This window comes from Lepidochelys kempii, chromosome 1, assembly GCF_965140285.1.
Source record: "Lepidochelys kempii isolate rLepKem1 chromosome 1, rLepKem1.hap1, whole genome shotgun sequence".
NCBI lineage: Eukaryota > Metazoa > Chordata > Testudines > Cheloniidae > Lepidochelys > Lepidochelys kempii.
In genome coordinates, this window is record NC_136380.1 from 101,085,616 (window position 1) to 101,110,697 (window position 25,082).

Below are 25,082 nucleotides of genomic sequence, written 5' to 3' on the forward strand. Positions count from 1 at the left end.
CATGCAATGGATGAGGAATGCAGGCTGCATACCCTGGACATTAGACGGGCGCTGACCTTCTACATAGATAGAATGAAGTCGGTCCAGAAGTCAACGCAGTTGTTTGCTCCTGTCGCAGACAAGATGAAGGGTTGCCCAGTGTCTGCCCAGAGAATCTTGTCTTGGATCATGGCCTGCATCCGCTACTGTTATGAGCTGGCGAAGGTGTCCATGCCAGCAATTGTGACAGCTCACTCCAATATGGCATAGGCGTCAATGGCAGCCTTCCTGGCCAGGTGCCAATCCTAGAAATCCGTCGGGCTGCCTCCTGGTCATCCATCCACATGTTCAGATCTCATTATGCACTTACCCAGCAAGCTCAAGATGATGCTGCATTTGGCAGGGCAATACTGCAAGCTGCAAGACTGTGAACTCTGAGGATACTGCTTGAGAGTCGCCTAGAATGGAATCAACATGAGCAAGCACTCGAAGAAAAACTCTTACCTACCTCATGTCCATTCCATTACCTGCCCTCTTGCCCCTCTGTTGGAGTTGTTGGCAAGAAGGAACTGAGAGGGCTTTGTGCCGGCGGTGCCTGATATATCGTTGCATGAGTGTGGCACTCCAGAGGGCACCACAGCTGACCCTCCAAGTACCACTAAGGCAAAAATCTCCGATAACCACGCACGTGGGCGTGGGTGCACACCTAGAATGGAATGGACATGAGCAACACAGGTCAAAGAACACAGTTACGAAAAGTAGGTAACTGTTTTGTGTTTAAACTAATTCAAGCCTCACAGAGCTGGGAACTGGGAGTGAGTTACACCTAGATGTCTTGTGTAGACATTCATCATGTTGCCAGCAAGCCAATATGCAGGCCAGCTAGGTTTAACAAGGCCGTTTCTTCCTTGTCTGTGCTTTGGAAAACTTCCACAGAAACTGTTAGTGTGGCCAAAGTATAAGCAACTGAAAAAGTCTTATAATGGGGAGTGTCGAACAATCTGCCAGTTTCACCTATAATACTGAAACGTATATAAGAAATAAAAAAGTGCCTATGAATTTGTCATGTTTTAGTGACAAAGATTTTATGCTATGTTTCAAATATTAATATTAGGGGTACATTATATAGTAGGTGTACTTGTACATTTTTTAGAGCAGCATTATTTTTTGGCCATATTTAGTTACTTTAACTAAAATACACAAAACACTTTTATAGTCATTTCAATACTTGATAACGTCAGGGTTCATTGCCCCTGTACATTTTTCAAATTATTAGCTTCTTAATGCATATGGCTTTCATTTACCCCCTACTAACATCCTTAAATGGGTTTTCAAGAATTTTGAAAGTGGAAGACTATAGTTGTTCTTCAGTGCTGGTCCTGATTGCTGACATAGAATTTCTTAAGTAGCCCCTACAATTAAAGGGATGGAAGGTTCAAACAGCTCCTACAGCAAAAGCTAAAAAGATTCTCTTGAAAATAGATTTGTATTTGGTTTCCCAGGGTGTTTTTGCTCTGTTTATTTCTAATGACTTGCCTGTTGCTTTTGTGAATGCTTTCACCTCAGAAATACTACTTTAAAAAGTTGAATGCATTAACTGCGGTTGTCCGTTCTTCTGAGAACTTTTTTCAAGTTGAAACCTCTATAAAATGTGTTTTTAAAATTTTGTTATTAAAAGACCATTTATAGCATAAAAGTGATTTGTCAGAAGTTGCATGAGGGTAGGTATATTCCCAGTGACCAAGACTTGAGTACAGATATTGGTCTTATATCTGTATAAGTAATTTTGCTAAACAATTGCTTAACAAATTCTAAACATAAATCCGGATAATACTTTTTGTTCCAAGTGTCAGGAAGTTACAGAACCATTTTTTTTTTAATTTAAAAAAATTAATTTTCCATCAAAGCACAGCTTAGCATTTTCAGGGGCAAAATGTCATCTGCCGTATGTTCTCTCATCTGGATGTATTAAATTTGTACCCAGCTTCAAACATTTATATTTCCACATTTGTACCCAGCTTCAAACATTTATATTTCCACATTTGTGTTGCAAAGATGTTGGTTTATGCCTGTTTTTTGAAGTCCTCAGCCATAATTTTTATCTTTCAGCTAGCTATTACGTTGTTAATTTTCACTGCAACAAAATTTATTATTTTTAAAATGTGTTGAACATTTAACTTTTTCTGAAATAGTTGTTTTTTGCCCCCTTACCTTTCTTCCCAATTTCTGGTTCCTGCTTTGTCACAAGTAGCAACCAATATACCACACACTACTTCTAACCAGAAAGTTAAATAAGCTCTTTCCTTCAGGGAAAATGAACATAGTTTTTTATCATACTCTTTATTAGTGAGTTAGTTGTGCTGAGGGATCGGTGAGTGAGGCCTCTCCTCAGTGAATAAATTCATTATTTCTGTCAGCCTTCCACTGGTCCAGAGATTAGGACCTCATGATCACAAATCAAGATTGGGTAAACATTGGGATGCTGGAGAAGAGGCAAATAATATAGGGAGAAGCATATTTTTGTATTAAGTTAGGCATCTGGTACAACTAATTCTTGTTTCAAGTATTTCATATCGCCCAATGCAGAAACCATATCGTACATAAGAACTGGTTTCTCATGTACTTGGGTCCTCTTTAGTAGTAGCTCTGTGCACACTGGAACAATGGCAGCATGTCTGTGTTTTGATCTTTTGTTCCCATGTGTGAGAGGACAGTTGGAATTTGGCCTTTAGAGCATTTGTTGCCATCTGACTGGGGACTCAGCAACAGATTGGGTCACGTTCTGAAGGTTATGTTCACAGCTACAAGGGCTAGAAGCTTAATTTTTAATAAGGAAAAGTGTTATTTATGCAGTATCTGACAGCAGCCAACAAGAGAAATTCTGATATGTTGTATAATCACAAAGTGGTTCATCCCGATCCTTCACACCAGTATGGAGAACTGGAATAGAAGATCCAGATTTTGAAATGCAATTTAAAAAGGAGTATCCGTCAAATGGAGAGTGGTGGGTACTATCTGTAAAAGCAGCAAAGAGTCCTGTGGCACCTTATAGACTAACAGACATATTGGAGCTTTCGTTGGTGAATACCCACCTCGTCAGTTGCATCTGCTTTTGCTCCAATACGTCTGTTAAGTCTACAAGGTGCCACAGGACTCTTTGCTGCTTTTACAGATCCAGATTAACACGGCTACCCCTCTGATACTTATTATCAGAAAATTATTTTTGAAGATCTATATACAAGTCTGTCATTGAGTAGTATGTCAGTTCTGAGCAGGACAGAAATCCTCAATTTAATGGAATTCATTTTTCTGAGATAGGAGTCGATTGCGGTGATTTCTTACTTATTATGGTACCATCTAAAGCCCTCAGTACAAAAGGGTAAAGGAAAAGCAATCCTTTCCCCAGAAAGCTCAGAGTCTGTTTATGGAAAAATGGAACAGATGTATGAACAAGCAAATTAATATAGGATGGGGTTGCGAGTAAGAACTATAAATTTGTATAAATTTGCATAAACTGGAAGTCTGTGACCATAGTAATCTCAAGATTTTCTGTTCCAGACTGTGATATAATACTGCAGAAAAGAATAAAAACCTCAGTAGAAAAATAATAGACTAATACCCAACAAACATATATTTACATCCTAGATAGAACCAAACAAAAATTTGTCTGATGGTGTAATTTGGAAACTTCTAATGTATAAATAAAGACTTGTGTCTTTCCTCTGTTATGAGTTCATAATGGCTGGTAATACAGAGTTTAGCAAATGTAACTGCACTGCAAGATCTATCATTTTTCATATTATTATTTATTTGTATGGCGACAGAACCTCGGGTGCAATCAGAACCCCATTGTGCAAGGTGCTGTACACATAATTAAAGGACGATGTGTACTATTTTTCTTCTGATTCTGTTAACATCTAAAAAGAGGAGAAAATGGAAAATAAGTAGAGTGTACATGCTGGGATTAGCCATGGCTCTTGGCTAAGAAATGTTCAGAAAGGGCATGCAGATTGGGAAATGCAAGCAGTTCCCTCTAGCGTGCCAACTCTGCTTATGCTGACAATTTGCAGCTCAGCTCTGTGGCTGGACAAAGGCAGTACTAGAGAAAGTGGGGCATTTTTCTTCCTTTGTATTTTCTCATAAAGCACCCCATTTTCTTCTTGGTTACCGATATATACCTTTTACTCCTATAAGAACAATTCAGTAACCTACTTCATTTTAAAAAAGAATTGTTTATGGTAATTTCATTTTGTAGCATGTTTGACTATCAAAACTTGATATGGAGACTATTGAATGTAGCTTTTTTTCAGACAGGAGGGTGAGCTCTTTATATAAATGCCAGAGTTGTGAATTACAGCTGTTGTCTTTTGGTCTTGATCCTACAGTCTTTGAAGTTGGTGGGTCTATTTGCATGAATAAAAAAGGTTGTAGGATTGTGCCATAGGTTCCCTTGTTTGGAGAACTTCTGCCATACATAGTGTTCTGGAATTCCTATTAAACTTACATAAATCTAGAACTTAAGATGTTGTTTGTTCCAGATTTAAGTTAGTGATTTCCTTATTTTCACATTTCTTTTCTATATTTTAAAGATCTTTCGGAACCAGTATTTTTGTTAATTTTCCAAAATATGTCTCAACTCATTTTTTTTTTTATTTAAAGGTACCAACTCGGATTAATAAACATTTTTTTGGAAAATGTTCAGAAGATTTTCCCTTGAATTCATTTTGCACAGTTGATCAGACCATTTCTTTGTAACTTTGTTTGATTTTTAATTTTGTTCTAATGCCTTTTGCTTAGTTTATTTCTCTGACAGGGTATGACATGCAATCAGTTTATATATGGTGAAGACTGTCGTGAACATACAATCCTAAATTCTTGTTATTGTATTTGTTTTGGTATTCTGCTCGTTACATACTATCTGTAATTTAACTCTCTCATGAATACAGCCTTTCGTGTAATGACTTGTTTTAGAATAATGAATACGTACCATTTTATTCAGAGTTCAAGCAGGTAACAATACTCGGTTAGCAGTAGAGGCAGAGCTGGTAGCAACACCTATAGTTAAGGTTGCCTAACATTTTCTGTTATGAGCCTGCTTATAACTTTGGGCTCTTTTTTCCCGATGCTTGCTGTGTGTCAGGCCAAATTAACTTTCTGTAATGTTTCAGTGAAAATGGTTCAGCCATTTCCAAAGAACGAGGTTAGGAGAAAAAAGTAGTTCTGCTCATGATAAAATATTTTTCAGCCACTTTTTTGAAGTGATTTGGAGCAGGAGCTTTAAATTTGTTATGGGTATAGTTCTAGAATCAAGGATGTATCTTTTTCTATGTCATTTGAAAATTTGTGTAGATTTTGCTATTTGGAAAATGCTCAGTAGAGCTTGTTAGAATGTGGTTGCTAAAATCCCTAAAGCTGCACTGAGCATGCTCATTCCTCACAGAGCTCGCTGTTTGCCGATTATATTGCACATGCTCACAGCCCTCACCAAACATTCTGTGTGGGCAGTAGATGTGGTCACCTCATCTCAAAAAAGATATATTGTATTTGGAAAAGGTACAACAAGGGGTAACACAAATGATTGGGGGTATGGAACAGCTTCCATATGAGGAGAGATTAATAAGACTGGGACTTTACAGCTTGGAAAAGAGATGACTACGGGGGGATATGATTTGAGGTGGATAAAATCATGACTGGTGTGGAGAAAGTAAATAAGGAAGTTTAATTTATTCCTTCTCATAACACAAGAACTAGGGGTCACCAAATGAAATTAATAGGCAGCAGTTTAAAACAAACAAAAGGAAGTATTTCTTCGCACAAAGCACAGTCAACCTGTGGAACTCTTTGCCAGAGGATGTTGTGAAGGCCAAGACTATAACAGAGTTCAAAAAGAACTAAATAAATTCATGGAGGATAGGTCCATCAATGGCTATTAGCTAGGATGGGCAGGGATGGTGTCCCTAGCCTCTGTTTGCCGGAAGCTGGGAATGGGCAACGGGATGGATCACTTGATTACCTGTTCTGTTCATTTCCTCTGGGGCAGATGGCATTGGCCACTGTTGGAAGACAGGATACTGGGCTGGATGGACCTTTGCTCTGACCCTGTATGGCTGTTCTTATGTTCACAAAGCTATACCTCCAAACTGGGGGGATTCAGCCGCAGCATCACCTCTCTCTGGGTTGACCTTGGGGAAGGTGCACTTGGTTGGGAACCAGGAGGAGATAGTGATGAGTTCTGGTACTAGCTCTCCCACTCACTGGTGGTGTTTGTGTGCTGTTCATATCCCTTAATATCGAGCAATTCCTCATACCCCCTGCAGGCAGGTATCATTTATCTATCTTACAGTTGGGGTAACTGAGCATTTGCTCAGGTCAGCTCTAGTCTCAGCTCTTTTAGAACTCAGGTCTCTAATGTTTCAAGTCTATCTCATTGATTTAGCTCCACTGCCTTTCAGAATGGATGTGCTGAATCTACATGATAGTTCATGTTGTCTGTAATACCTAGCCTACATTGCCTTCAATAACCTGGAATGGAACCCAAGATTCCCAGTTAACGGCATTCCTTTGCTGTCTAGTAAATTGTTGTGTAAGCCACTGGCAAATTGAGTTTCACATTCCCTTTCTAGTGGCTCTCCCACTAAAGTAACAGTCTGCTACTGCTACCTGTTACTCCGTTAGCTCAGTTTGTTGGGGTCTACGCTGTGGTTATAAAGGTATGTTGGATTCCAAACCTGCTGCCGACCTCTGTGGTAGCTCTGTGATTCTAATGGAATTTCTGTTTGCAGTTTAAAAAAAATAAAAAACAAAACGAAATACAAACTAAAAACAAAAAAAATTAAAGGAACTACATTAAAAACCACTACACTAAAAGAATGTGAGGCTTGCAAAATCAAGCAATCAAAAGGAAATGTCAGAATTAAGGTTGCCTATGAAATCTTAATTCAGCCCTTTGTGCATATTGCATTATAACTTTTTCTTCAGTACTACTACTGCTATTGTTAAATCACATACTGTTCGTTCTTCACAACCCCTGTCTCATGTTGTGTACCTAGTGGACAATGAATAAGGCAGATACTTACAAGAAGAGAAAGGGTTGGTGCTTTAATGTATTGGTCTGGGGCCCAGGAGAGCCAGATTCTATCCTCAGCTGCCACAGTCTTTCTGCGGCTGTGTGTAAAGTATAAACTTTGGTCAGCATAAACTACATCAACGTACAGCTTCTGAAATTTGCATATTGCTTGTGCGTGTATGTTCTTGGCTGCTTGCATTGACCTGCACATATTCCCCACAAGTGATTGTGTCAATGCACAGTGCTGCGCACCATGGGTAGGAATTTCAGTGTGCTAGGTGTTGCTGTCTAGCACAATTCCTTTTGAGAACTTTTTGCAAGTGTTGTGGGATAGAAATGACTGACTCATGGGTCTCGGAGATATAGGGGTAAAGTTTCTAGCAAGCAGCTTTCTCCATCCCATAATTTCCACACTATTTTGAAAAAAAAAAAAAAATCTCACAAACCAATTTGGCACTTTTCAGTGTCTATCTCTGACAGAAGCCTGGAGCCCATAGCTCTGCACTGTTCTCATGAATGTTGCAAATACAGAACACACGATTCTTCAATGATGGTTTTTCTGTGGTTATTCAAGTGTTGGTGGCTCAGTGGAGACACACTTCACTGTTATCAACGTGCTCTGGTTGGGGAAGGTGTATGATGCCCGCATCTTTAAGAACGGAGTACTGTTCAGAAGAATACAGCCTCTCTCCAAATTTTACAACCCCTAATCCATGAATAAAGATTGAATTTTCTGAGGATTCAGTAAATGTTAGTTTAATTAATGGACCCTTTAAGAAACTTATTCTGGTGAGTCTCACTGTTTTTGTACTCTGTTAGCTTAACCCCCCCCCCCACCTATATCTTCCCTCCAGAATACTGTACTTCACTCGCACCCCCATCTAAGAACCTCTTGACATAACACACTTTTTCAATTTAAAAAAAAATAAAAATTATTTCCTGCTATTTTCCATGGCTGAAAACTTGTCTGCTGAGGCTAGCTAAATGTTTTTTTTCCTGCAGAGAATCTTAAAAAGAAATGTCCTCCTTCAAAATGGCTGGCCTCATTTAGGATGGCCACCATTTCTCTGCAGCTTATGCAGATGGATGCTCAGGACCTGATCTTGCAACTGTTTAACACTATGCATAACTTTAGGCGAGTGAGTAGTCTGATTTCAGTAGGACTATTCACGTGCTGTAAATTAAGCACATGAGTAAGTGTTTGCAGGACTGAGGTCTTAGTCCACCTCAGTAAAGAGGGCCACCACTCGTGAGAGTGAAGCCAGGTTCTCCTCAGGAAAATTGCCACCCAAGTGCTTTTCAGAAGGCGTAGAAGGTGAATATGCAGGTGAGAACAAGGAATATATCGGGGTGGCCAAACTTTCTGGCCCTCCAAGCGACCTATGACAATCTTCAGAAGTTTGAGAGCCCCAGCAGGTATGCAGCCCCAAGACACCCCTCCCCGCTGGGCAGAAGCCCGTACCCCACCACTCGCTGCAAGGCAGAGGTCCCAAGCTCCCCCCCACCCCCTTTCCCCACCATTCTGGTAGGTGGAGAATGGGGGTGTGTGTGGGAGGGGGGACTCTGCAAGCTGAACTTGAGTGGTAAAAGAGTCGCATGTGGCTTGTGAACCACAGTTTGGCCACCCCGGAATATATTGTGGTAAGCAGGTTAATATGTGGGGGTAGAGGGTTGGATGCTATGGGGCAGACTTAAAGCTGTGGTGGTAATATCTTACGAGTAGACCAGAGTCAGCGTGTTGTGGGTGGATTCTCTGCTAACCCAGTGGCAGACCACTCTGCCGTTGTTAGAGCCCTGGGCTGGGATGTGTTGGAGTTGAGCGGCCCGTGTCCCCCTCCGTCACCCCACCCCTGGGGTGGCAGTACACCCCCCCCTTAGGTCAGGAGGCCTGCGCTCCGCAGGCAACCCCTGCTGCGCCCTATAGACTGCTTGCTGGGTGCTCAACCCCTGCTGGCGCCCTGTAGACTGCTTGCTGGGTGCTCAACCCCTGCTGGTGCCCTGTAGACTGTTTGCTGGGGCCCCTGCCCTGGATGAGGGCCTGGGCCCCCTGAACATTTGTGGCTACCCTGCCTAAGGGTTAAAGTCTTCAACTATGTGGTGTCCCGCCCTGGCTGAAGGCCTGTGCCCCTGAAGTATTCACAGCCTTACCCTGCCTATGGTTTGGGGCTGGAGACTGTTAATTTCCCCATTTACTTAGCCTGTTTTAGGAGCGGGTGTAGCAAAGGGGTGTGGCCTCCCTCAGAGATGACAGCAAGGGAGAGCCACACCCATCTGCATGCTTGCAGTCCCATATTTTGTAATAGAGTATTATATGTCTATTGCAGGTGAATTCAGCAGGTGACTTTCTACCTTGCAGTGATGTGGCTCTATAGATGAGTACTGCTAAATATGGATAGTCTCTTGTATCTGTTGCTTTTTCTGAGCAAATTCTTCATTATATATTTTCCACATTCAGCTAATCCATTGGCTTGAGGATATCTGGCACTAGATGTCTCAGAATGAAAGTTGTGCATTTTAACTCAGGAATTCCATCTTCTTGAATTGTGGTCTGTTGTTATTGTTCTTGGAGTTCCATGACGTGCAAATACAGATTTAATGTGCCTGCCAGCTGTTGCTGTTGTGGTGTTTTCTAGCGGGACTACCTCTGGGAAATTGGTTAAGTAGCTCATTATAACCAGATGATGATGACTTCCCAATGAATTGCAAGTTGTTTGTGCATTGTCATTGGTTCTTTCTGCTGGTAATATCTGTACTTCTACACACTTGCTTTCTTCTATGTCACTGTTAATTTGTGGCCAGAACACACCTTCGCTAGCTCTCCTTTTTGATTTAGTCATTCACAGGTGCCCATCATATATTTATTCCAATATTTTCCTTCTCATCACTATGGAACCATGATCTGTGTCCTCTTCAAAAGCACACCCGAGAAAACTGAAAGCTCCTTTTTATAGTACGAATAGGCAGGTAGAAAGTCGCCGTCCCCCCTCCCTCCACATCCTTCCTTTACTTATTGCTTGTATCACTGCAACATTTCAACCTTAGCTGTTCGTCACCAGTTCATCTCATATGCCTGTAGGTACAGCACATGTCACTTATCATGTTCACATATATGTTCATTGCTTGTTCCAGATAATCAGACTGTGTATTGTGAGATGGAACATATACTCTTGCTAAATGGCATCCAGGCTGGAACTCCAGGGTCATATTATACTTCTGTAAAAAGAAAAGGAGTACTTGTGGCACCTTAGAGACTAACCAATTTATTTGAGCATGAGCTTTCGTGAGCTACAGCTCACTTCATCGGATGCATACCGTGGAAACTGCAGAAGACATTATATACACAGAGACCATGAAACAATACCTCCTCCCACTCCACTCTCCTGCTGGTAATAGCTTATCTAAAGTGATCATCAAGTTGGGCCATTTCCAGCACAAATCCAGGTTTTCTCACCCCCCCCCAGCCCCATACACACACAAACTCACTCTCCTGCTATTACCAGCAGGAGAGTGAGTTTGTGTGTGGGTGGGCGGAGGGTGAGAAAACCTGGATTTGTGCTGGAAATGGCCCAACTTGATGATCACTTTAGATAAGCTATTACCAGCAGGAGAGTGGGGTGGGAGGAGGTATTGTTTCATGGTCTCTGTGTATATAATGTCTTCTGCAGTTTCCACGGTATGCATCCGATGAAGTGAGCTGTAGCTCACGAAAGCTCATGCTCAAATAAATTGGTTAGTCTCTAAGGTGCCACAAGTACTCCTTTTCTTTTTGCGAATACAGACTAACACGGCTGTTACTCTGAAACCTGTCATTATACTTCTGTATTTTCAAAAATAGTTGCTGTGTCTTTGGTGGTGTTTCTCTAGGTCTATTTCTGTGTACGGTAGAACCTCAGAGTTACGAACACCAGAGTTTTGAACTGACCAGTCAACCACACACCTCATTTGGATCCAGAAGTACACTAGCAGGCAGCCGCAGAGACAAGACGAAGCCCCCCTCCTTTTCTTCCCCTGCCCCCAAAAAACAAATACAGTACAGTACTGTGTTAAATGTAAACTACTAAAAAAAAGGGAAAGCAGCATTTTTTCTGCATAGTAAAGTTTCAAAACTGTATTAAGTCAATGTTCAGTTGTAAACTTTTGAAAGAACAACCATAATGTTTTGTTCAGAGTTATGAACAACCTTCATTCCCAAGGAGTTTGTAACGTTGAGGTTCTACTGTATTGCAATCAGTTGTTTGTGATCAGCTTCTTTGAAGCTACCACCAGAGAGAGAATCATGAAAAGTTGTACCTCCATATGCAAGAACTCATCTCTTTTCAGTTTTCAGTTTGTGCATACGTCTTCTCTTTGTCTGTCCTAGCTCTAGAGGTATACAAGGTTGGCAACCAGTCTGTTCCATGACACTAATAGTACTGCTCCCAGCCCTGTTGAAGCATCTGTGGCTTTCAGTGGGTCAAAAAATTTCAGCTCTGGAGTTGATGTCTGAATGTTCTTAAAATTTTTGAATTCTTTCATGCTTGGGCATGCATGCCCATTCAGTGCCTTTGTGGAGGTGAGTCTTAGGTGCGTTGTGTGAGCTGCCTAGTTAGATATGAATTTGCTGACATAATTCAACATGCTTAGCAAACTTTATATTTCCTCTTTATCTTCTGGTCTCAGCATGTTCACTGTTGCTCAAATAATTGATTTAACAGGCAAGATTCCCTGTGAGGAATCTCTTCCAAGAATGTTATGTCTATTATTTGAAATTAACATTTGGTCTTACTCAGTTTAAAGTTGTTAGCTCTTGCAATTTGCAGTACTCTTCTCAATTGTTCCTGATGTTCAGTGGCAGTACTGCCCCAAATTAGGTCATCAATGTATACTTTAATGCCTGCTAGATCCTGTAGCAGCCAGCTTATTTTACAGTGAAATACTTTTGGAGCCAAACATATTCTGAAAGGCAGTTTTAGGTAGTGGTATCTACCAAACGGTGTTTTGAAACTGCAGATCTTGAAGTCCTCAGTGTCCCAGGGGATCTGCCGAAATCCTGCATCCAATTAGCTGAAAAATTCAGCTCCTACCAACTCAGAAAGTATTTCACTTCTTGTGGGCAAGTGGAATTGTCCTCTTTTTATGTTTTTGTTCAACTCCTTAGGTTTCATACATAGCTGTAGTCCCCCTCCTTTTTCTCTACAGTTACTCAGGAGTAAACCCAATCTGTTTTGTTTCTCTATTTGGTGGATGATACCATTTGCTGTCATTTTGCAGCTCTTTTTCCAGCCTCTTTCTTAAGGCTTGTGGAACTTTTCATAGAGAGTGTACTGCAGATTATGCATCTCCTCATAACTATGTCTTGTATGTTACTGGGAGGCACTTTGTTTCCTGTGAATACATCTGTATATGATGTTGTTGATACTTTTTGATTCCTTGATTTGTCTCTCTGTCTCTATTGCATACATACTCTTAATGAGACAAAGCGCCTCACGCATGTGTCGGCCCAAGACGAGTTGTTCACTTCTGTGTACTACCACAAGCTCTTGTTGTATCATTTCCCCCTTGTATTTAAATGTTCGTGTGCATTCTCCCAACACTGGAATTTTTCCTCCATTATACTCTTTCACAGATAGTTTTGACTCTTCAACGTTTATGTGCTCCTTACATCACTCTGTTTCCGTTTACTATATTTATGTGTGCCCCAGTGTCTTACCTTGTATGCCCCTTAACTGCCATTTGCCCACATTTTAATTAGCCAATCTTTTGAGTTTTCAGCCTCCTCTATTATTGTGCTTAAGAACAGCTCTTGCTCTTTGTTAAAGAATCCGTTACTGCACTTAATACATACACTTTCCTGTTTTCTCTGCATATTTTAGCATAATGGTTGGGTTTATTACTGTTTCTATGTATTTGCCTGAATGCTGGGCATTTCCTATATTCATGCTGGTTGCCACATCGCTTTACATGTTTCAGTCCTGGACAATTTTAATTTCTGTGAAATTTTCCCTTCCCAGTTTAGAACCAGCAAGGGAAGGGAACCAAATGTGAGTTTTACAGATCTTTTCATAGCTGGTGTCAGTAAACTTTACAGCACCATGCACCAATACATATATTATTCAGACTTGTTCTGTCAGGAACTTCCACCCCATCATATATTTTGTTCAATAGGTTTGAAATAAACAACTTCCTTAAATTAGCTGAGGCGCTGATTAGAAGAGGCAGAGTTTAGTACTGGCCCCAAAATGCAATTTAGAGTTAAAATTTAGATAGTAATATTGGTGAAAAATACAAATTCATGTAATTGATTTTATAATCCAGGTTCTTTTTTATTTTTAAATAGAAGATAAAGGGCCAAATTCTTGCTTGCTTTACTCATCCAAGAGTGTATAAGTAAGTTGTATGACTAAGGTGAACAGAATTTGGTAGAAAATCAGTGTCACGTACACAGGCCTTCATATCCAGAGATGTTGAAATCAGCAACAATAACGCTTCTCTCAAGTAGGGTTTGGACACAAATGTGTGGGTGTTTTTTTTGTTTTTGTTTTTTTAAAAACACAGTATTCAGGAGGCGAAAAAACCCTGTAATAACTTACCTCACATAATTTAGAACAGTTGAAGACAGAACTGAGCAATTGGAGGGAGCGTTGTATCATTATTAAATACCCAAGGTAATAGCACGGCGGACTACATGTTTCCTACTTCTCAGTGAGCTTGTTGGTACTAGCTGTAAGAGAGAGTTTATCTTCCATTATCAGATAAGTTAACAGTTTTGTCTAACTTCTGTGTGCACAAGTTTAAGGGTTGCTCTTTTTTTGTAGTAAACGAATTTTAAAATAAACTTTCATTAAGTTGGTTTATTTGACTACACTATTAGTTTTCTAGGATCTCAAATTCCCTCTATTTGTAAAAGGATGATCTACCAAAACTGCTGTATTGTATGACAGTGTAATATATACTGTGTGCAGTGTTGTATATACTGTAATATATGATGTATATTTAGATGTCTGTATTCCATGTGTTTTATAGTTGCATTTGTATATGTGTTGGAAGATCTTAAAACACTTCACAACCATCAACTGATATATTTTAGGATGACTTCACCTACCAATGGAGTGCCTCTAGATGGATGATCATATGCAGCTTGAGTTTGACAGAGCATAGCAACAGTGTACCCTTCATTTAAGGGCAGGAAATGAAGAAGAATAGTATGCCCCACTGAAAAAATAGGGGCCTTTAGGTAGGAAGAATGTAATTACCCAAGTTGGAATTTAGTCAGGACAATGGGCTTACAGCCTTTATTCTTATGAAAAGTGCTACTGGATATTTAATGACCACCTCAGTTTTATGCCATTTGAAAACTGGGACCTCCCAGCATCATGATGTTCCAAGCACCCTGCTGTGGCCCTAGCTCATTACTGATTTATTGAGAGAATGCCACTTACTGAATCACCAGTACCACTACTTCCAGCACCCAGTTCTGCAACAGACTTACATTGGGCAAGTCATTTGTGCTCTCTCTGACTCAGGTTCTCAATTTGCAATATGGGTATACTGATGCTTATTCAGCTTTGTAACCACTGCGAGATCTCTGGGGAAAAAAGTATTGGTAAAATATTAAACATTATTGATTTATTATTTGACTTAAGAGGCATTCCCTCCAAGTTCTGATGCACTCTTACGGGATTATTGCAGTTTAAAAAATCCTGTGACTACAAGGCTGAGATTGTAAGAGTTTTGGGCAGTGACTGTCTCTTTCTGTTTGTACAGCACCTTGCGCAGCGTGGTTCTGGTTCATGACTGGGGCTGCTAGGCACTACAATAATACACACTATTAAGATTTTATAATTTGTATTATTGATTATCATTATTTATTGAGCTCCATTTGTGTTTGCATTATTTTGTTATAGCCATGTAAATTAAGCACAAACATAATCTTTTGCAGAATTGAGAACTGTTGCAAATATTTCAGAGAAGAAAGTTTCATTCTTGTATTTATTTGAAGGCTTCAGTACACCTGTGGATTTGAATGGACAAAGGTATGCTTGTAGGGTATTTAGATATGTCATATGCACATATGTATTTTGAATTATAAAATACAGGTTTGTAAAGTTGTCTTTGAATATTAACTTTTAGCTTGGTAATATATGAAATGTAAAATATAGTAAGAAGTGAGCCCAGTTCCTTAGTAACATGAGATACTAGTTTAGCCAAAGGAACACCCCCTCCTCTCCACCATCAGTGCCTGTTTTTCATTTAGTGTAATGTATATTTTGTATTAAACATCTACTTGAGTGTTCTGTGCCAAGTGCAGTTATTGCTTCCAGACTGAAGGCCAAACAGCCTGGAAAATAAAGTACTGGTAACTTTCTCTACTGCAGATAGTATCGTCTTTGAAGTAGTGCTTCTTTTGGAAAAGAGAAATGATTGGTATATTAGATGAATCCTAAAAAAAAACAACCCAACCCAAACTTTTTTTGGTGGACAGGGGAAATGCCTGTTGAAGAAGAAATCTTATGTGGCTGTTTATATCCTGGAGAAAAGGTAAGTTGCTTAATAATTGGTGTATCTAAAAGGGATTCATATTCGCTGTATAATTGGTGGGAATGGTGTTCCATAGTACATCAGGTAAGTGAAGGCTTTTTCTATCTTGCTGACGCTTTCAGAACATTTTGTACAACACTTGCATCTTGTGAACATATTAAAAAAAAAAAACCCAAACCCCTCCTCCCCCTCCCCCTCCCCCCGAAACCCAACGACTTGTACTAATGGTGAGGTAGATGCTTCTTTTGCCTCTGGCAAAATCCTTTACCACAGATGGGCTTGCAGTGAAGAGAACTGATAGAACTTTTTTGTCTTACACTAAAAATGAAAATGGTCCCTACAAGGCTGGAAGATTGAGAAGATTGAGATTACACTTGTTAGTGTTTGCCATTTCCTTTGTGCATACCTGATTTCTTCTCTTTATCTTCATGTAATCAGCAGCTATATCCATTTCCAGAATCTAATTGAACGTAATGAAGAAAGAGGTTGGGCTGTTAAGCCTCTGCATTCTCTGCTCTTTGTGCTGATCATAGTGCTAAAAAGAGATGAGTTAACATAAACCTGAGTAGGCTGTTTAACCTTTTTTCTCTTCTGGAAATGTAGATGCAATAACATTTGCAGCTGAAAAGGCTCCTTCACAGTTTCTAATGTTTAAGGATGCAAATGAAGCATTTTGTCTTTACTGTCGCCTGGAGGTGTTATGCAAGAAAACAGAAAGAGGTTTCTAGGATTAGTTCCACAGATTTCTTTTATCATGTAAAAAACCAAGGCTGGTTTCAGTGCCATGAACTGAAGAAAACAATATGGAAAACATCTAGGGAAAACTCTTACATGTTTCATCTGTTTCTACCTAAATTTTCTGGGTGTTCGTTACTTATGAAAAGTTAAATACTTAGTTCTGTTGTGGTACATAATGTTAAAGTTAACTTTGTATCCTTTCTGGGATCCTCACTTTTAAAAAAAAAAAGTATTCTCTAGATAGAAGCAGAATTGATCATTAATATTTGTATGTCATGTAAGTTACTGTACACTTATATTTTATAGTAGATTTTCTTTGTTATAATGTGCTTTTTGACTACTTATATGGTCCAGTGCTGCATTTGGGTTCTTGAGAAATGTACAGTTATAATAAAAAGATGATTACTTAGATTTTTCTTAGGCTTTGATTTGATGTTTTATTAAAATAGATTTGGCCTTCATAGTAAAATCCAAAGCAAAATTTTGAATTTGAATACTTTTTCACGAAGATGATTAGCTTTTTGAGAGTGCAGAGAATGTTTCTTCAGTTTTGTTTTTCTACTGTTGTACTCGCCTGTTAATGATATTTTAGTGTTCTTATTATTGCATTTCTAGAAATTGGAAATTTCTTCCAATAAAGAATTTTCTTCAAAATAAAGAAAATACAGTTTATTGTATATACTATGAAATTCCTGTGTAATGGTTAATAAATGTGAAAATTAGTTCATACTGTACAATAGTATGATTTTGGAATATATGTGCCCTGATACGATTAATATTCTTTATTGTGCCATTCTAATTACCATGTTATAAGTATAGAAATTCATATTTTAGGAAACTTTTAAATAAACATTAGTTTCTAATATTACTTTTTCATTTAGTAGTTTGTGCCTTAGGTGATGCTGACTAGACGTATTATGGCTGCTCCCTGACCCCTACCCAAGAGGTTACATACCTTTCTTCTGAGACAAGCAGTTGTAGGGGTACAGAGTAACAACCGTGTTAGTCTGTATTCGCAAAAAGAAAAGAAGTACTTGTGGCACCTTAGAGACTAACCAATTTATTTGAGCATAAGCTTTCATGAGCTACAGCTCAGTACTCCTTTTCTAGTTGCAGGGGTAGTGGAACTAGAGTCCTATAATGCAGTCTTGAGTCCAGTCCATACTGGGCCAGAAACAGTGTTTGGAAACCATGTTTAAACTTTATTTAAGCATGATTCTATCTAAACAAAATTCTGGAACAGTTTAATTCCCCCCACCCCCCTTTTTATATTAGTTCTCGTGGAAGTGTATTTAAATATAGTGTAAACACTGTTCCCGTACTTTCTTTGCAGCCCATTACAGAGAGGGGAAGAGTGTCAAATGTTTGGTTCAACTTGAGGTAGTCCTATTTTTGTATCCTGTCCATAGGAGGCTTGTGCTTGTCATATGGACAGAAATGTATTAAATATCCAGTACGCTAGATTATGTATGTTGTTTTATTGGTATTATAGGACAAAAATTCACCATCTCCAATAAAATGATTAATTTGCAGCAAAATTTATTTCTAGCTAGTTGGCTGTCTGATCATATATATATTGCCATTACTATGTATATCTTAGACTATTCCTTGGAGTGAAGAGTGGGCTTAAATTCATAGCAGTTCTCAGTCTGGTGGTGGTGTTCTACAGAAGTTCTACACTTCTATGAAGTGAGCTGTAGCTCACGAAAGCCTTATGCTCAAATAAATTGGTTAGTCTCTAAGGTGCCACAAGTACTCCTTTTCTTTTTGCGAATACAGACTAACACGGCTGTTACTCTGAAACAAATAAATCTTGTTAGTTCATGTTTTAATAAAGCAAAAACATAAATTTAAGCCTCCTAGTTGGATGAATTTCAAGTAGATTAAATACTATCCAACATATTTCAAGGGTTTCAGGATTTTAAATGGGTATCCTATCATGGCCACATTTTTTCCCCTTATGCTCATAGTTGTAAAAGTGCCTTTAAGGTTTCTATAAACTCAATTTTAAGAACAGTCTGAAGCAAATTTCTTAAACCTAGTTTCATTTGATTTAAAGTAGAGTTTCTTCTTTTTTCAATTACTTTATTTAAAAAAAAAACCTTTTTAAGATTTACTCTTACATATACAGCACTTACATGTATGTGAGAGAGTCAGTAAACAATAACATGCATAATGCAAGGTACAAAACTAAAAAATTGTCATGGGATAACTTGATATGGGGCAGGAGTCTCTTCTACAGATCTCTTTATGGTCTTCTACAGAAATCTCCTTTACCTCTTCTACAACAATTACTGAACTTCAGGGCTGCAGAACTTCCTCCTATAAACCAAATGGCTGGTAGATTTGCATAGTTGTGGATCACTTGGCCCTGCCTCATGCATGCTCTACCTGGCCAGAGACTGCTCCCATATTCCCCTTCATAGTAGGATTCTGGGAGACCACATGTAACATAAGGAGCCACATGGTGTTCAGGTGGATTCTCTGGGCATGTCTACACTGCAATAAAAGACCTGTGGCTGGTATGGGTTAGCTGAGGAGGGTGGATTTCAGAGCCTGGAGCCCAAACCAAGCCTGAATGTCTTCACTGCAATATTTTAGCCCTTCAGCCTGAATCAGTTGACTCAGGTTCTGAGACTCAGTGCTATGGGTTTTTTATTGCAGTTTAGGCATACCTTAAAGTGGATTCTTCAAATCCTGCCTCCCACAACCCACTCATCATGACTTGGCCACTTCTTCTGCATTCAGGATCATATATGCCTATGTAGATGGCAGTGGAGAAATGTCTTGTTTCTAATCCTGTAGGTATGTTAGATTTTATAATAAACTAATTTTATTTTCTTTTATTTTCTGTTCACCATCAATTTTTTTAGCTGTTCATAATTGTAAGGAACCATAATTAAATACAGAACGAAGGAGCCTACTATGACTCTCCTCAGAAAGCATGATTGTATCATCAAAGGGTATGTCTACACTACGGAATAAGGTCGAATTTATAGAAGTCGGTTTTTTAGAAATCGGTTTTATATATTCGAGTGTGTGTGTCCCCACAGAAAATGCTCTAAGTGCATTAAGTGCATTAACTCGGCGGAGTGCTTCCACAGTACCGAGGCTAGAGTTGACTTCCGGAGCGTTGCACTGTGGGTAGCTATCCCGCAGTCTCCTCTGCCCATTGGAATTCTGGGTTGAGATCCCAATGCCTGATGGGGCTAAAACATTGTCGCGGGTGGTTCTGGGTACATATCGTCAGGCCCCCTTTTCCTCCCTCCTTCCGTGAAAGCAAGGGCAGACAATCGTTTCGCGCTTTTTTTCCTGAGTTACCTGTGCAGACATCATACTACGGCAAGCATGGAGCCCGCTCAGGTAACCGTCACCCTATGTCTCCTGGGTGCTGGCAGACGCGGTACGGCTTTGCTACACAGTAGCAGCAACCCCTTGCCTTGTGGCAGCAGACGGTACAGTACGACTGGTAGCCGTCATCGTCATGTCCGAGGTGCTCCTGGCCACGTCGGCTGGGAGCGCCTGGACAGACATGGGCGCAGGGACTTAATTTAGAGTGACTTGACCAGGTCATTCTCTTTAGTCCTGCAGTCAGTCCTATTGAACCGTCTTATGGCGAGCAGGCAGGTGATACGGATTGCTAGCAGTCGTACTGTACCATCTTCTGCCGGGCAGGCAAGAGATGAGGATGGCTAGCAGTCGTACTGTACCATCTTCTGCCGAGCAGCCATGAGATGTGGATGGCATGCAGTCCTTCTGCACTGTCTGCTGCCAGCCAAAGATGTAAAAGATAGATGGAGTGGATCAAAACAAGAACTAGACCAGATTTGTTTTGTACTCATTTGTCTCCTCCCCTGTCTAGGGGACTCAGTCCTCTAGGTCACACTGCAGTCACTCACAGAGAAGGTGCCGCGAGGTAAATCTAGCCATGTATCAATCAGAGGCCAGGCTAACCTTCTTGTTCCAATAAGAACGATAACTTAGGTGCACCATTTCTTATTGGAAGCCTCCGTGAAGTCCTGCCTGAAATACTCCTTGATGTAAAGACACCCCCTTTGTTGATTTTAGCTCCCTGAAGCCAACCCTGTAAGCCGTGTCGTCAGTCGCCCCTCCCTGCGTCAGAGCAACGGCAGACAATCGTTCTGCGCCTTTTTTCTGTGCGGACACCATACCAAGGCAAGCATGGAGGCCGCTCAGCTCACTTTGGCAATTAGGAGCACATTAAACACCACACGCATTATCCAGCAGTATATGCAGCACCAGAACCTGGCAAAGCGATACCGGGCGAGGAGGCGACGTCAGCGCAGTCACGTGAGTGATCAGGACATGGACACAGATTTCTCTGAAAGCATGGGCCCTGCCAATGCATGCATCATGGTGCTAATGGGGCAGGTTCATGCTGTGGAACGCCGATTCTGGGCTCGGGAAACAAGCACAGACTGGTGGGACCGCATAGTGTTGCAGGTCTGGGACGATTCCCAGTGGCTGCGAAACTTTCGCATGCGTAAGGGTACTTCCATGGAACTTTGTGACTTGCTTTCCCCTGCCCTGAAGCGCATGAATACCAAGATGAGAGCAGCCCTCACAGTTGAGAAGCGAGTGGCGATAGCCCTGTGGAAGCTTGCAACGCCAGACAGCTACCGGTCAGTTGGGAATCAATTTGGAGTGGGCAAATCTACTATGGGGGCTGCTGTGATGCAAGTAGCCCACACAATCAAAGATCTGCTGATATCAAGGGTAGTGACCCTGGGAAATGTGCAGGTCATAGTGGATGGCTTTGCTGCAATGGGATTCCCTAACTGTGGTGGGGCCATAGACGGAACCCATATCCCTATCTTGGCACCGGAGCACCAAGCCGCCGAGTACATAAACCGCAAGGGGTACTTTTCAATAGTGCTGCAAGCTCTGGTGGATCACAAGGGACGTTTCACCAACATCAACGTGGGATGGCCGGGAAAGGTACATGATGCTCGCATCTTCAGGAACTCTGGTCTGTTTCAAAAGCTGCAGGAAGGGACTTTATTCCCAGACCAGAAAATAACTGTTGGGGATGTTGAAATGCCTATATGTATTCTTGGGGACCCAGCCTACCCCTTAATGCCATGGCTCATGAAGCCGTACACAGGCAGCCTGGACAGTAGTTAGGAGCTGTTCAGCTACAGGCTGAGCAAGTGCAGAATGGTGGTAGAATGTGCATTTGGACGTTTAAAGGCGCGCTGGCGCAATTTACTGCCTCGCTTAGACCTCAGCGAAACCAATATTCCCACTGTTATTGCTGCTTGCTGTGTGCTCCACAATATCTGTGAGAGTAAGGGGGAGACGTTTATGGCGGGGTGGGAGGTTGAGGCAAATCGCCTGGCTGCTGGTTACGCGCAGCCAGACACCAGGGCGGTTAGAAGAGCACAGGAGGGCGCGGTACGCATCAGAGAAGCTTTGAAAACCAGTTTCATGACTGGCCAGGCTACGGTGTGAAAGTTCTGTTTGTTTCTCCTTGATGAAACCCCCCACCCCTTGGTTCACTCTACTTCCCTGTAAGCTAACCACCCGCCCTTCCTCCCTTCAATCACCGCTTGCAGAGGCAATAAAGTCATTGTTGCTTCACATTCATGCATTCTTTATTCATTCATCACACAAATAGGGGGATGACTACCAAGGTAGCCCAGGAGGGGTGGTGGAGGAGGGAAGGAAAATGCCACACAGCACTTTAAGCACAGCACTTTAAAAGTTTACAACTTTAAAATTTATTGAATGCCAGCCTTCTTTTTTTTGGGCAATCCTCTGTGGTGGAGTGTCTGGTTGGCCGGAGGCCCCCCACCGCGTTCTTGGGCGTGTGGGTGTGGAGGCTATGGAACTTGGGGAGGAGGGCGGTTGGTTACACAGGGGCTGTAGTGGCAGTCTGTGCTCCAGCTGCCTTTGCTGCAGCTCAACCATGCACTGGAGCATACTGGTTTGGTCCTTCAGCAGCCTCAGCATTGAATCCTGCCTCCTCTCATCACGCTGCCGCCACATTTGAGCTTCAGCCCTCTCTTCAGCCCGCCACCTCTCCTCCCGGTCATTTTGTGTTTTTCTGCACTCTGACATTATTTGCCTCCACGCATTCGTCTGTGCTCTGTCAGTGTGGGAGGACAGCATGAGCTCGGAGAACATTTCATCGCGAGTGCGTTTTTTTTTCTTTCTAAGCTTCACTAGCCTCTGGGAAGGAGAAGATCCTGTGATCATTGAAACACATGCAGCTGGTGGAGAAAAAAAAAGGGACAGCGGTATTTAAAAAGACACATTTTATAAAACAGTGGCTACACTCTTTCAGGGTAAACCTTGCTGTTAACATTATATACATAGCACATGTGCTTTCGTTACAAGGTCGCATTTTGCCTCCCCCCACCGCGTGGCTACCCCCTCAACCTTCCCCCCCTCCCTGTGGCTAACAGCGGGGAACATTTCTGTTTAGCCACAGGAATGGGCTCCTCTGAGTGTCCCCTGAAGAAAAGCACTCTATTTCAACCAGGTGACCATGAATTATATCTCACTCTCCTGAGGATAACACAGAGAGATAAAGAACGGATGTTGTTTGAATGCCAGCAATCATACACTGCAATGCTTTGATGCACAATGATTCCCGAGTACGTGTTACTGGCATGGAGTGGTAAAGTGTCCTACCATGAAGGACGCAATAAGGCTGCCCTCCCCAGAAACCTTTTGCAAAGGCTTTAGGAGTACATCTAGGAGAACCGTGAATGCCAGGGCAAAGTAATCCTTTCACATGCTTGCTTTTAAACCATGTATAGTATTTTAAAAGGTACACTCACCAGAGGTCCCTTCTCCGCCTGCTGGGTCCAGGAGGCAGCCTTGGGTGGGTTCGGGGGGTACTGGCTCCAGGTCCAGGGTGAGAAACAGTTCCTGGCTGTCAGGAAAACCGGTTTCTCCGCTTGCTTGCTGTGAGCTTTCTACAACCTCCTCCTCCTCATCATCTTCTTCGTCCCCAAAACCTTCTTCCGTATTGCCTCCATTCCACTGAAGGAGTCAAACAACACGGCTGGGGTAGTGGTGGCTGAACCCCCTAAAATGGCATGCAGCTCATCATAGAAGCGGCATGTTTGGGGCTCTGATCCGGAGTGGCTGTTCGCCTCTCTGGTTTTCTGGTAGGCTTGCCTCAGCTCCTTCAGTTTCACGCGGCACTGCTTCGGGTCCCTGTTATGGCCTCTGTCCTTCATGCCCTGGGAGATTTTCACAAAGGTTTTGGCATTTCGAAAACTGGAACGGAGTTCTGATAGCACGGATTCCTCTCCCCAAACAGCAATCAGATCCCATACCTCCCGTTCGGTCCATGCTGGAGCTCTTTTGCGATTCTGGGACTCCATCATGGTCACCTGTGCTGATGAGCTCTGCATGGTCACCTGCAGCTTGCCATGCTGGCTAAACAGGAAATGAGATTCAAAAGTTCGCGGTTCTTTTCCTGTCTACCTGGCCAGTGCATCTGAGTTGAGAGTGCTGTCCAGAGCAGTCACAATGGAGCGCTCTGGGATAGCTCCCGGAGGCCAATACCGTCGAATTGTGTCCACCAAATTTGAGCCGGCAAGGCCGATTTAAGCGCTAATCCACTTGTCAGGGGTGGAGTAAGGAAATCGATTTTAAGAGCCCTTTAAGTCGAAATAAAGGGCTTCATCGTGTGGATGGGTGCAGGTTTACATCGATTTAATGCTGCTAAATTCGACCTAAAGTCCTAGTGTAGACCAGGGCATAGAGGGATAATGGCAACAGGCCTTAGATTTCTAGTGACACAGAATAAAGATTAACTTGATGGCTGTGGAATATATTATAAATAGGGCTGTTGATTAATTTTTTTAATCGCAGTTAATTTTTTTGAGTTAATCGCGTGAGTTAACTGCGATTAATCGCACTGTTAAATAATAGAATACCAATTGAAATTTATTAAATTTTTTGGATGTTTTTCTACATTTTCAAATATATTGATTTCTATTACAACACAGAATACAAAGTGTACAGTGCTCACTTCATATTATTTTTGATTACAAATATTTGCACTGTAAAAATGATAAAAGAAATAATATTTTTCAATTCACGTCATACTATAGTGCAATCTCTATTGTGGAAGTGTAACTTACAAATGTTGATTTTTTTATTACATAACTGCACTCTCAAACAAAACAATGTAAAACTTCAGAGCCTATAAGTCCACTCAGTCCTACTTCTTTTTCAGCCAATCGCTAAGACCAACAAGTTTGTTTACATTTACGGGAGATACTGCTGCCTGCTTCTTATTTACGACGTCACGCAAAAGTGAGAACAGGCGTTCGCATGGCACTTTTGTAGCCGGGATCGCAAGGTATTTATGTGCCAGATATGCTAAACATTTGTATACCCCTTCATGCTTCAGCTACCATTCCGGAGGACATGCTTCCATGCTGATGATGTTCGTTAAAAAAATAGTGCATTAATTAAATTTGTGACTGAACTTGTTGGAGGGAGAATTGTATGTCCCCTGCTCTGCTTTACGCACGTTCTGCCAAATTTTTCATGTTATAGCAGTCTCAGATGATGACCCAGCACATGTTGTTTGATTTAAGAACACTTTCACTGCAGATTTGGCAAAATGCAAAGAAGGTACCAATGTAAGATTTCTAGAAATAGCAACAGCTCTCGAGCCAAGGTTTAAGAATCTGAAGTGCCATCCAAAATCTGAGAGGGACGAGGTGTGGAGCATGCTTTCAGAAGTCTTAAAAGCGCAACACTCAGACGTGGAAACTGCAGAACCCGAACCACC

At 41.3% G+C, this 25,082-nt stretch overlaps 1 protein-coding gene across 14 annotated transcripts in view; it reads left to right on the forward strand.

Annotated features, from left to right (window-relative positions):
- The window catches only part of PCCA (propionyl-CoA carboxylase subunit alpha), a 420,693-nt gene that overhangs the window by 112,991 nt on the left and 282,620 nt on the right, over positions 1 to 25,082 (forward strand). The window contains exon 1 of one of the 14 annotated variants that reach the window (XM_073348793.2): positions 15,540 to 15,562. The exons of the other annotated variants lie outside the window; for them this stretch is intronic. The gene's annotated coding sequence lies outside the window, so the exon portion shown is untranslated. Of the gene's footprint in view, positions 1 to 15,539; positions 15,563 to 25,082 lie in introns of those variants that run through there. 14 annotated transcript variants of the gene reach the window in all.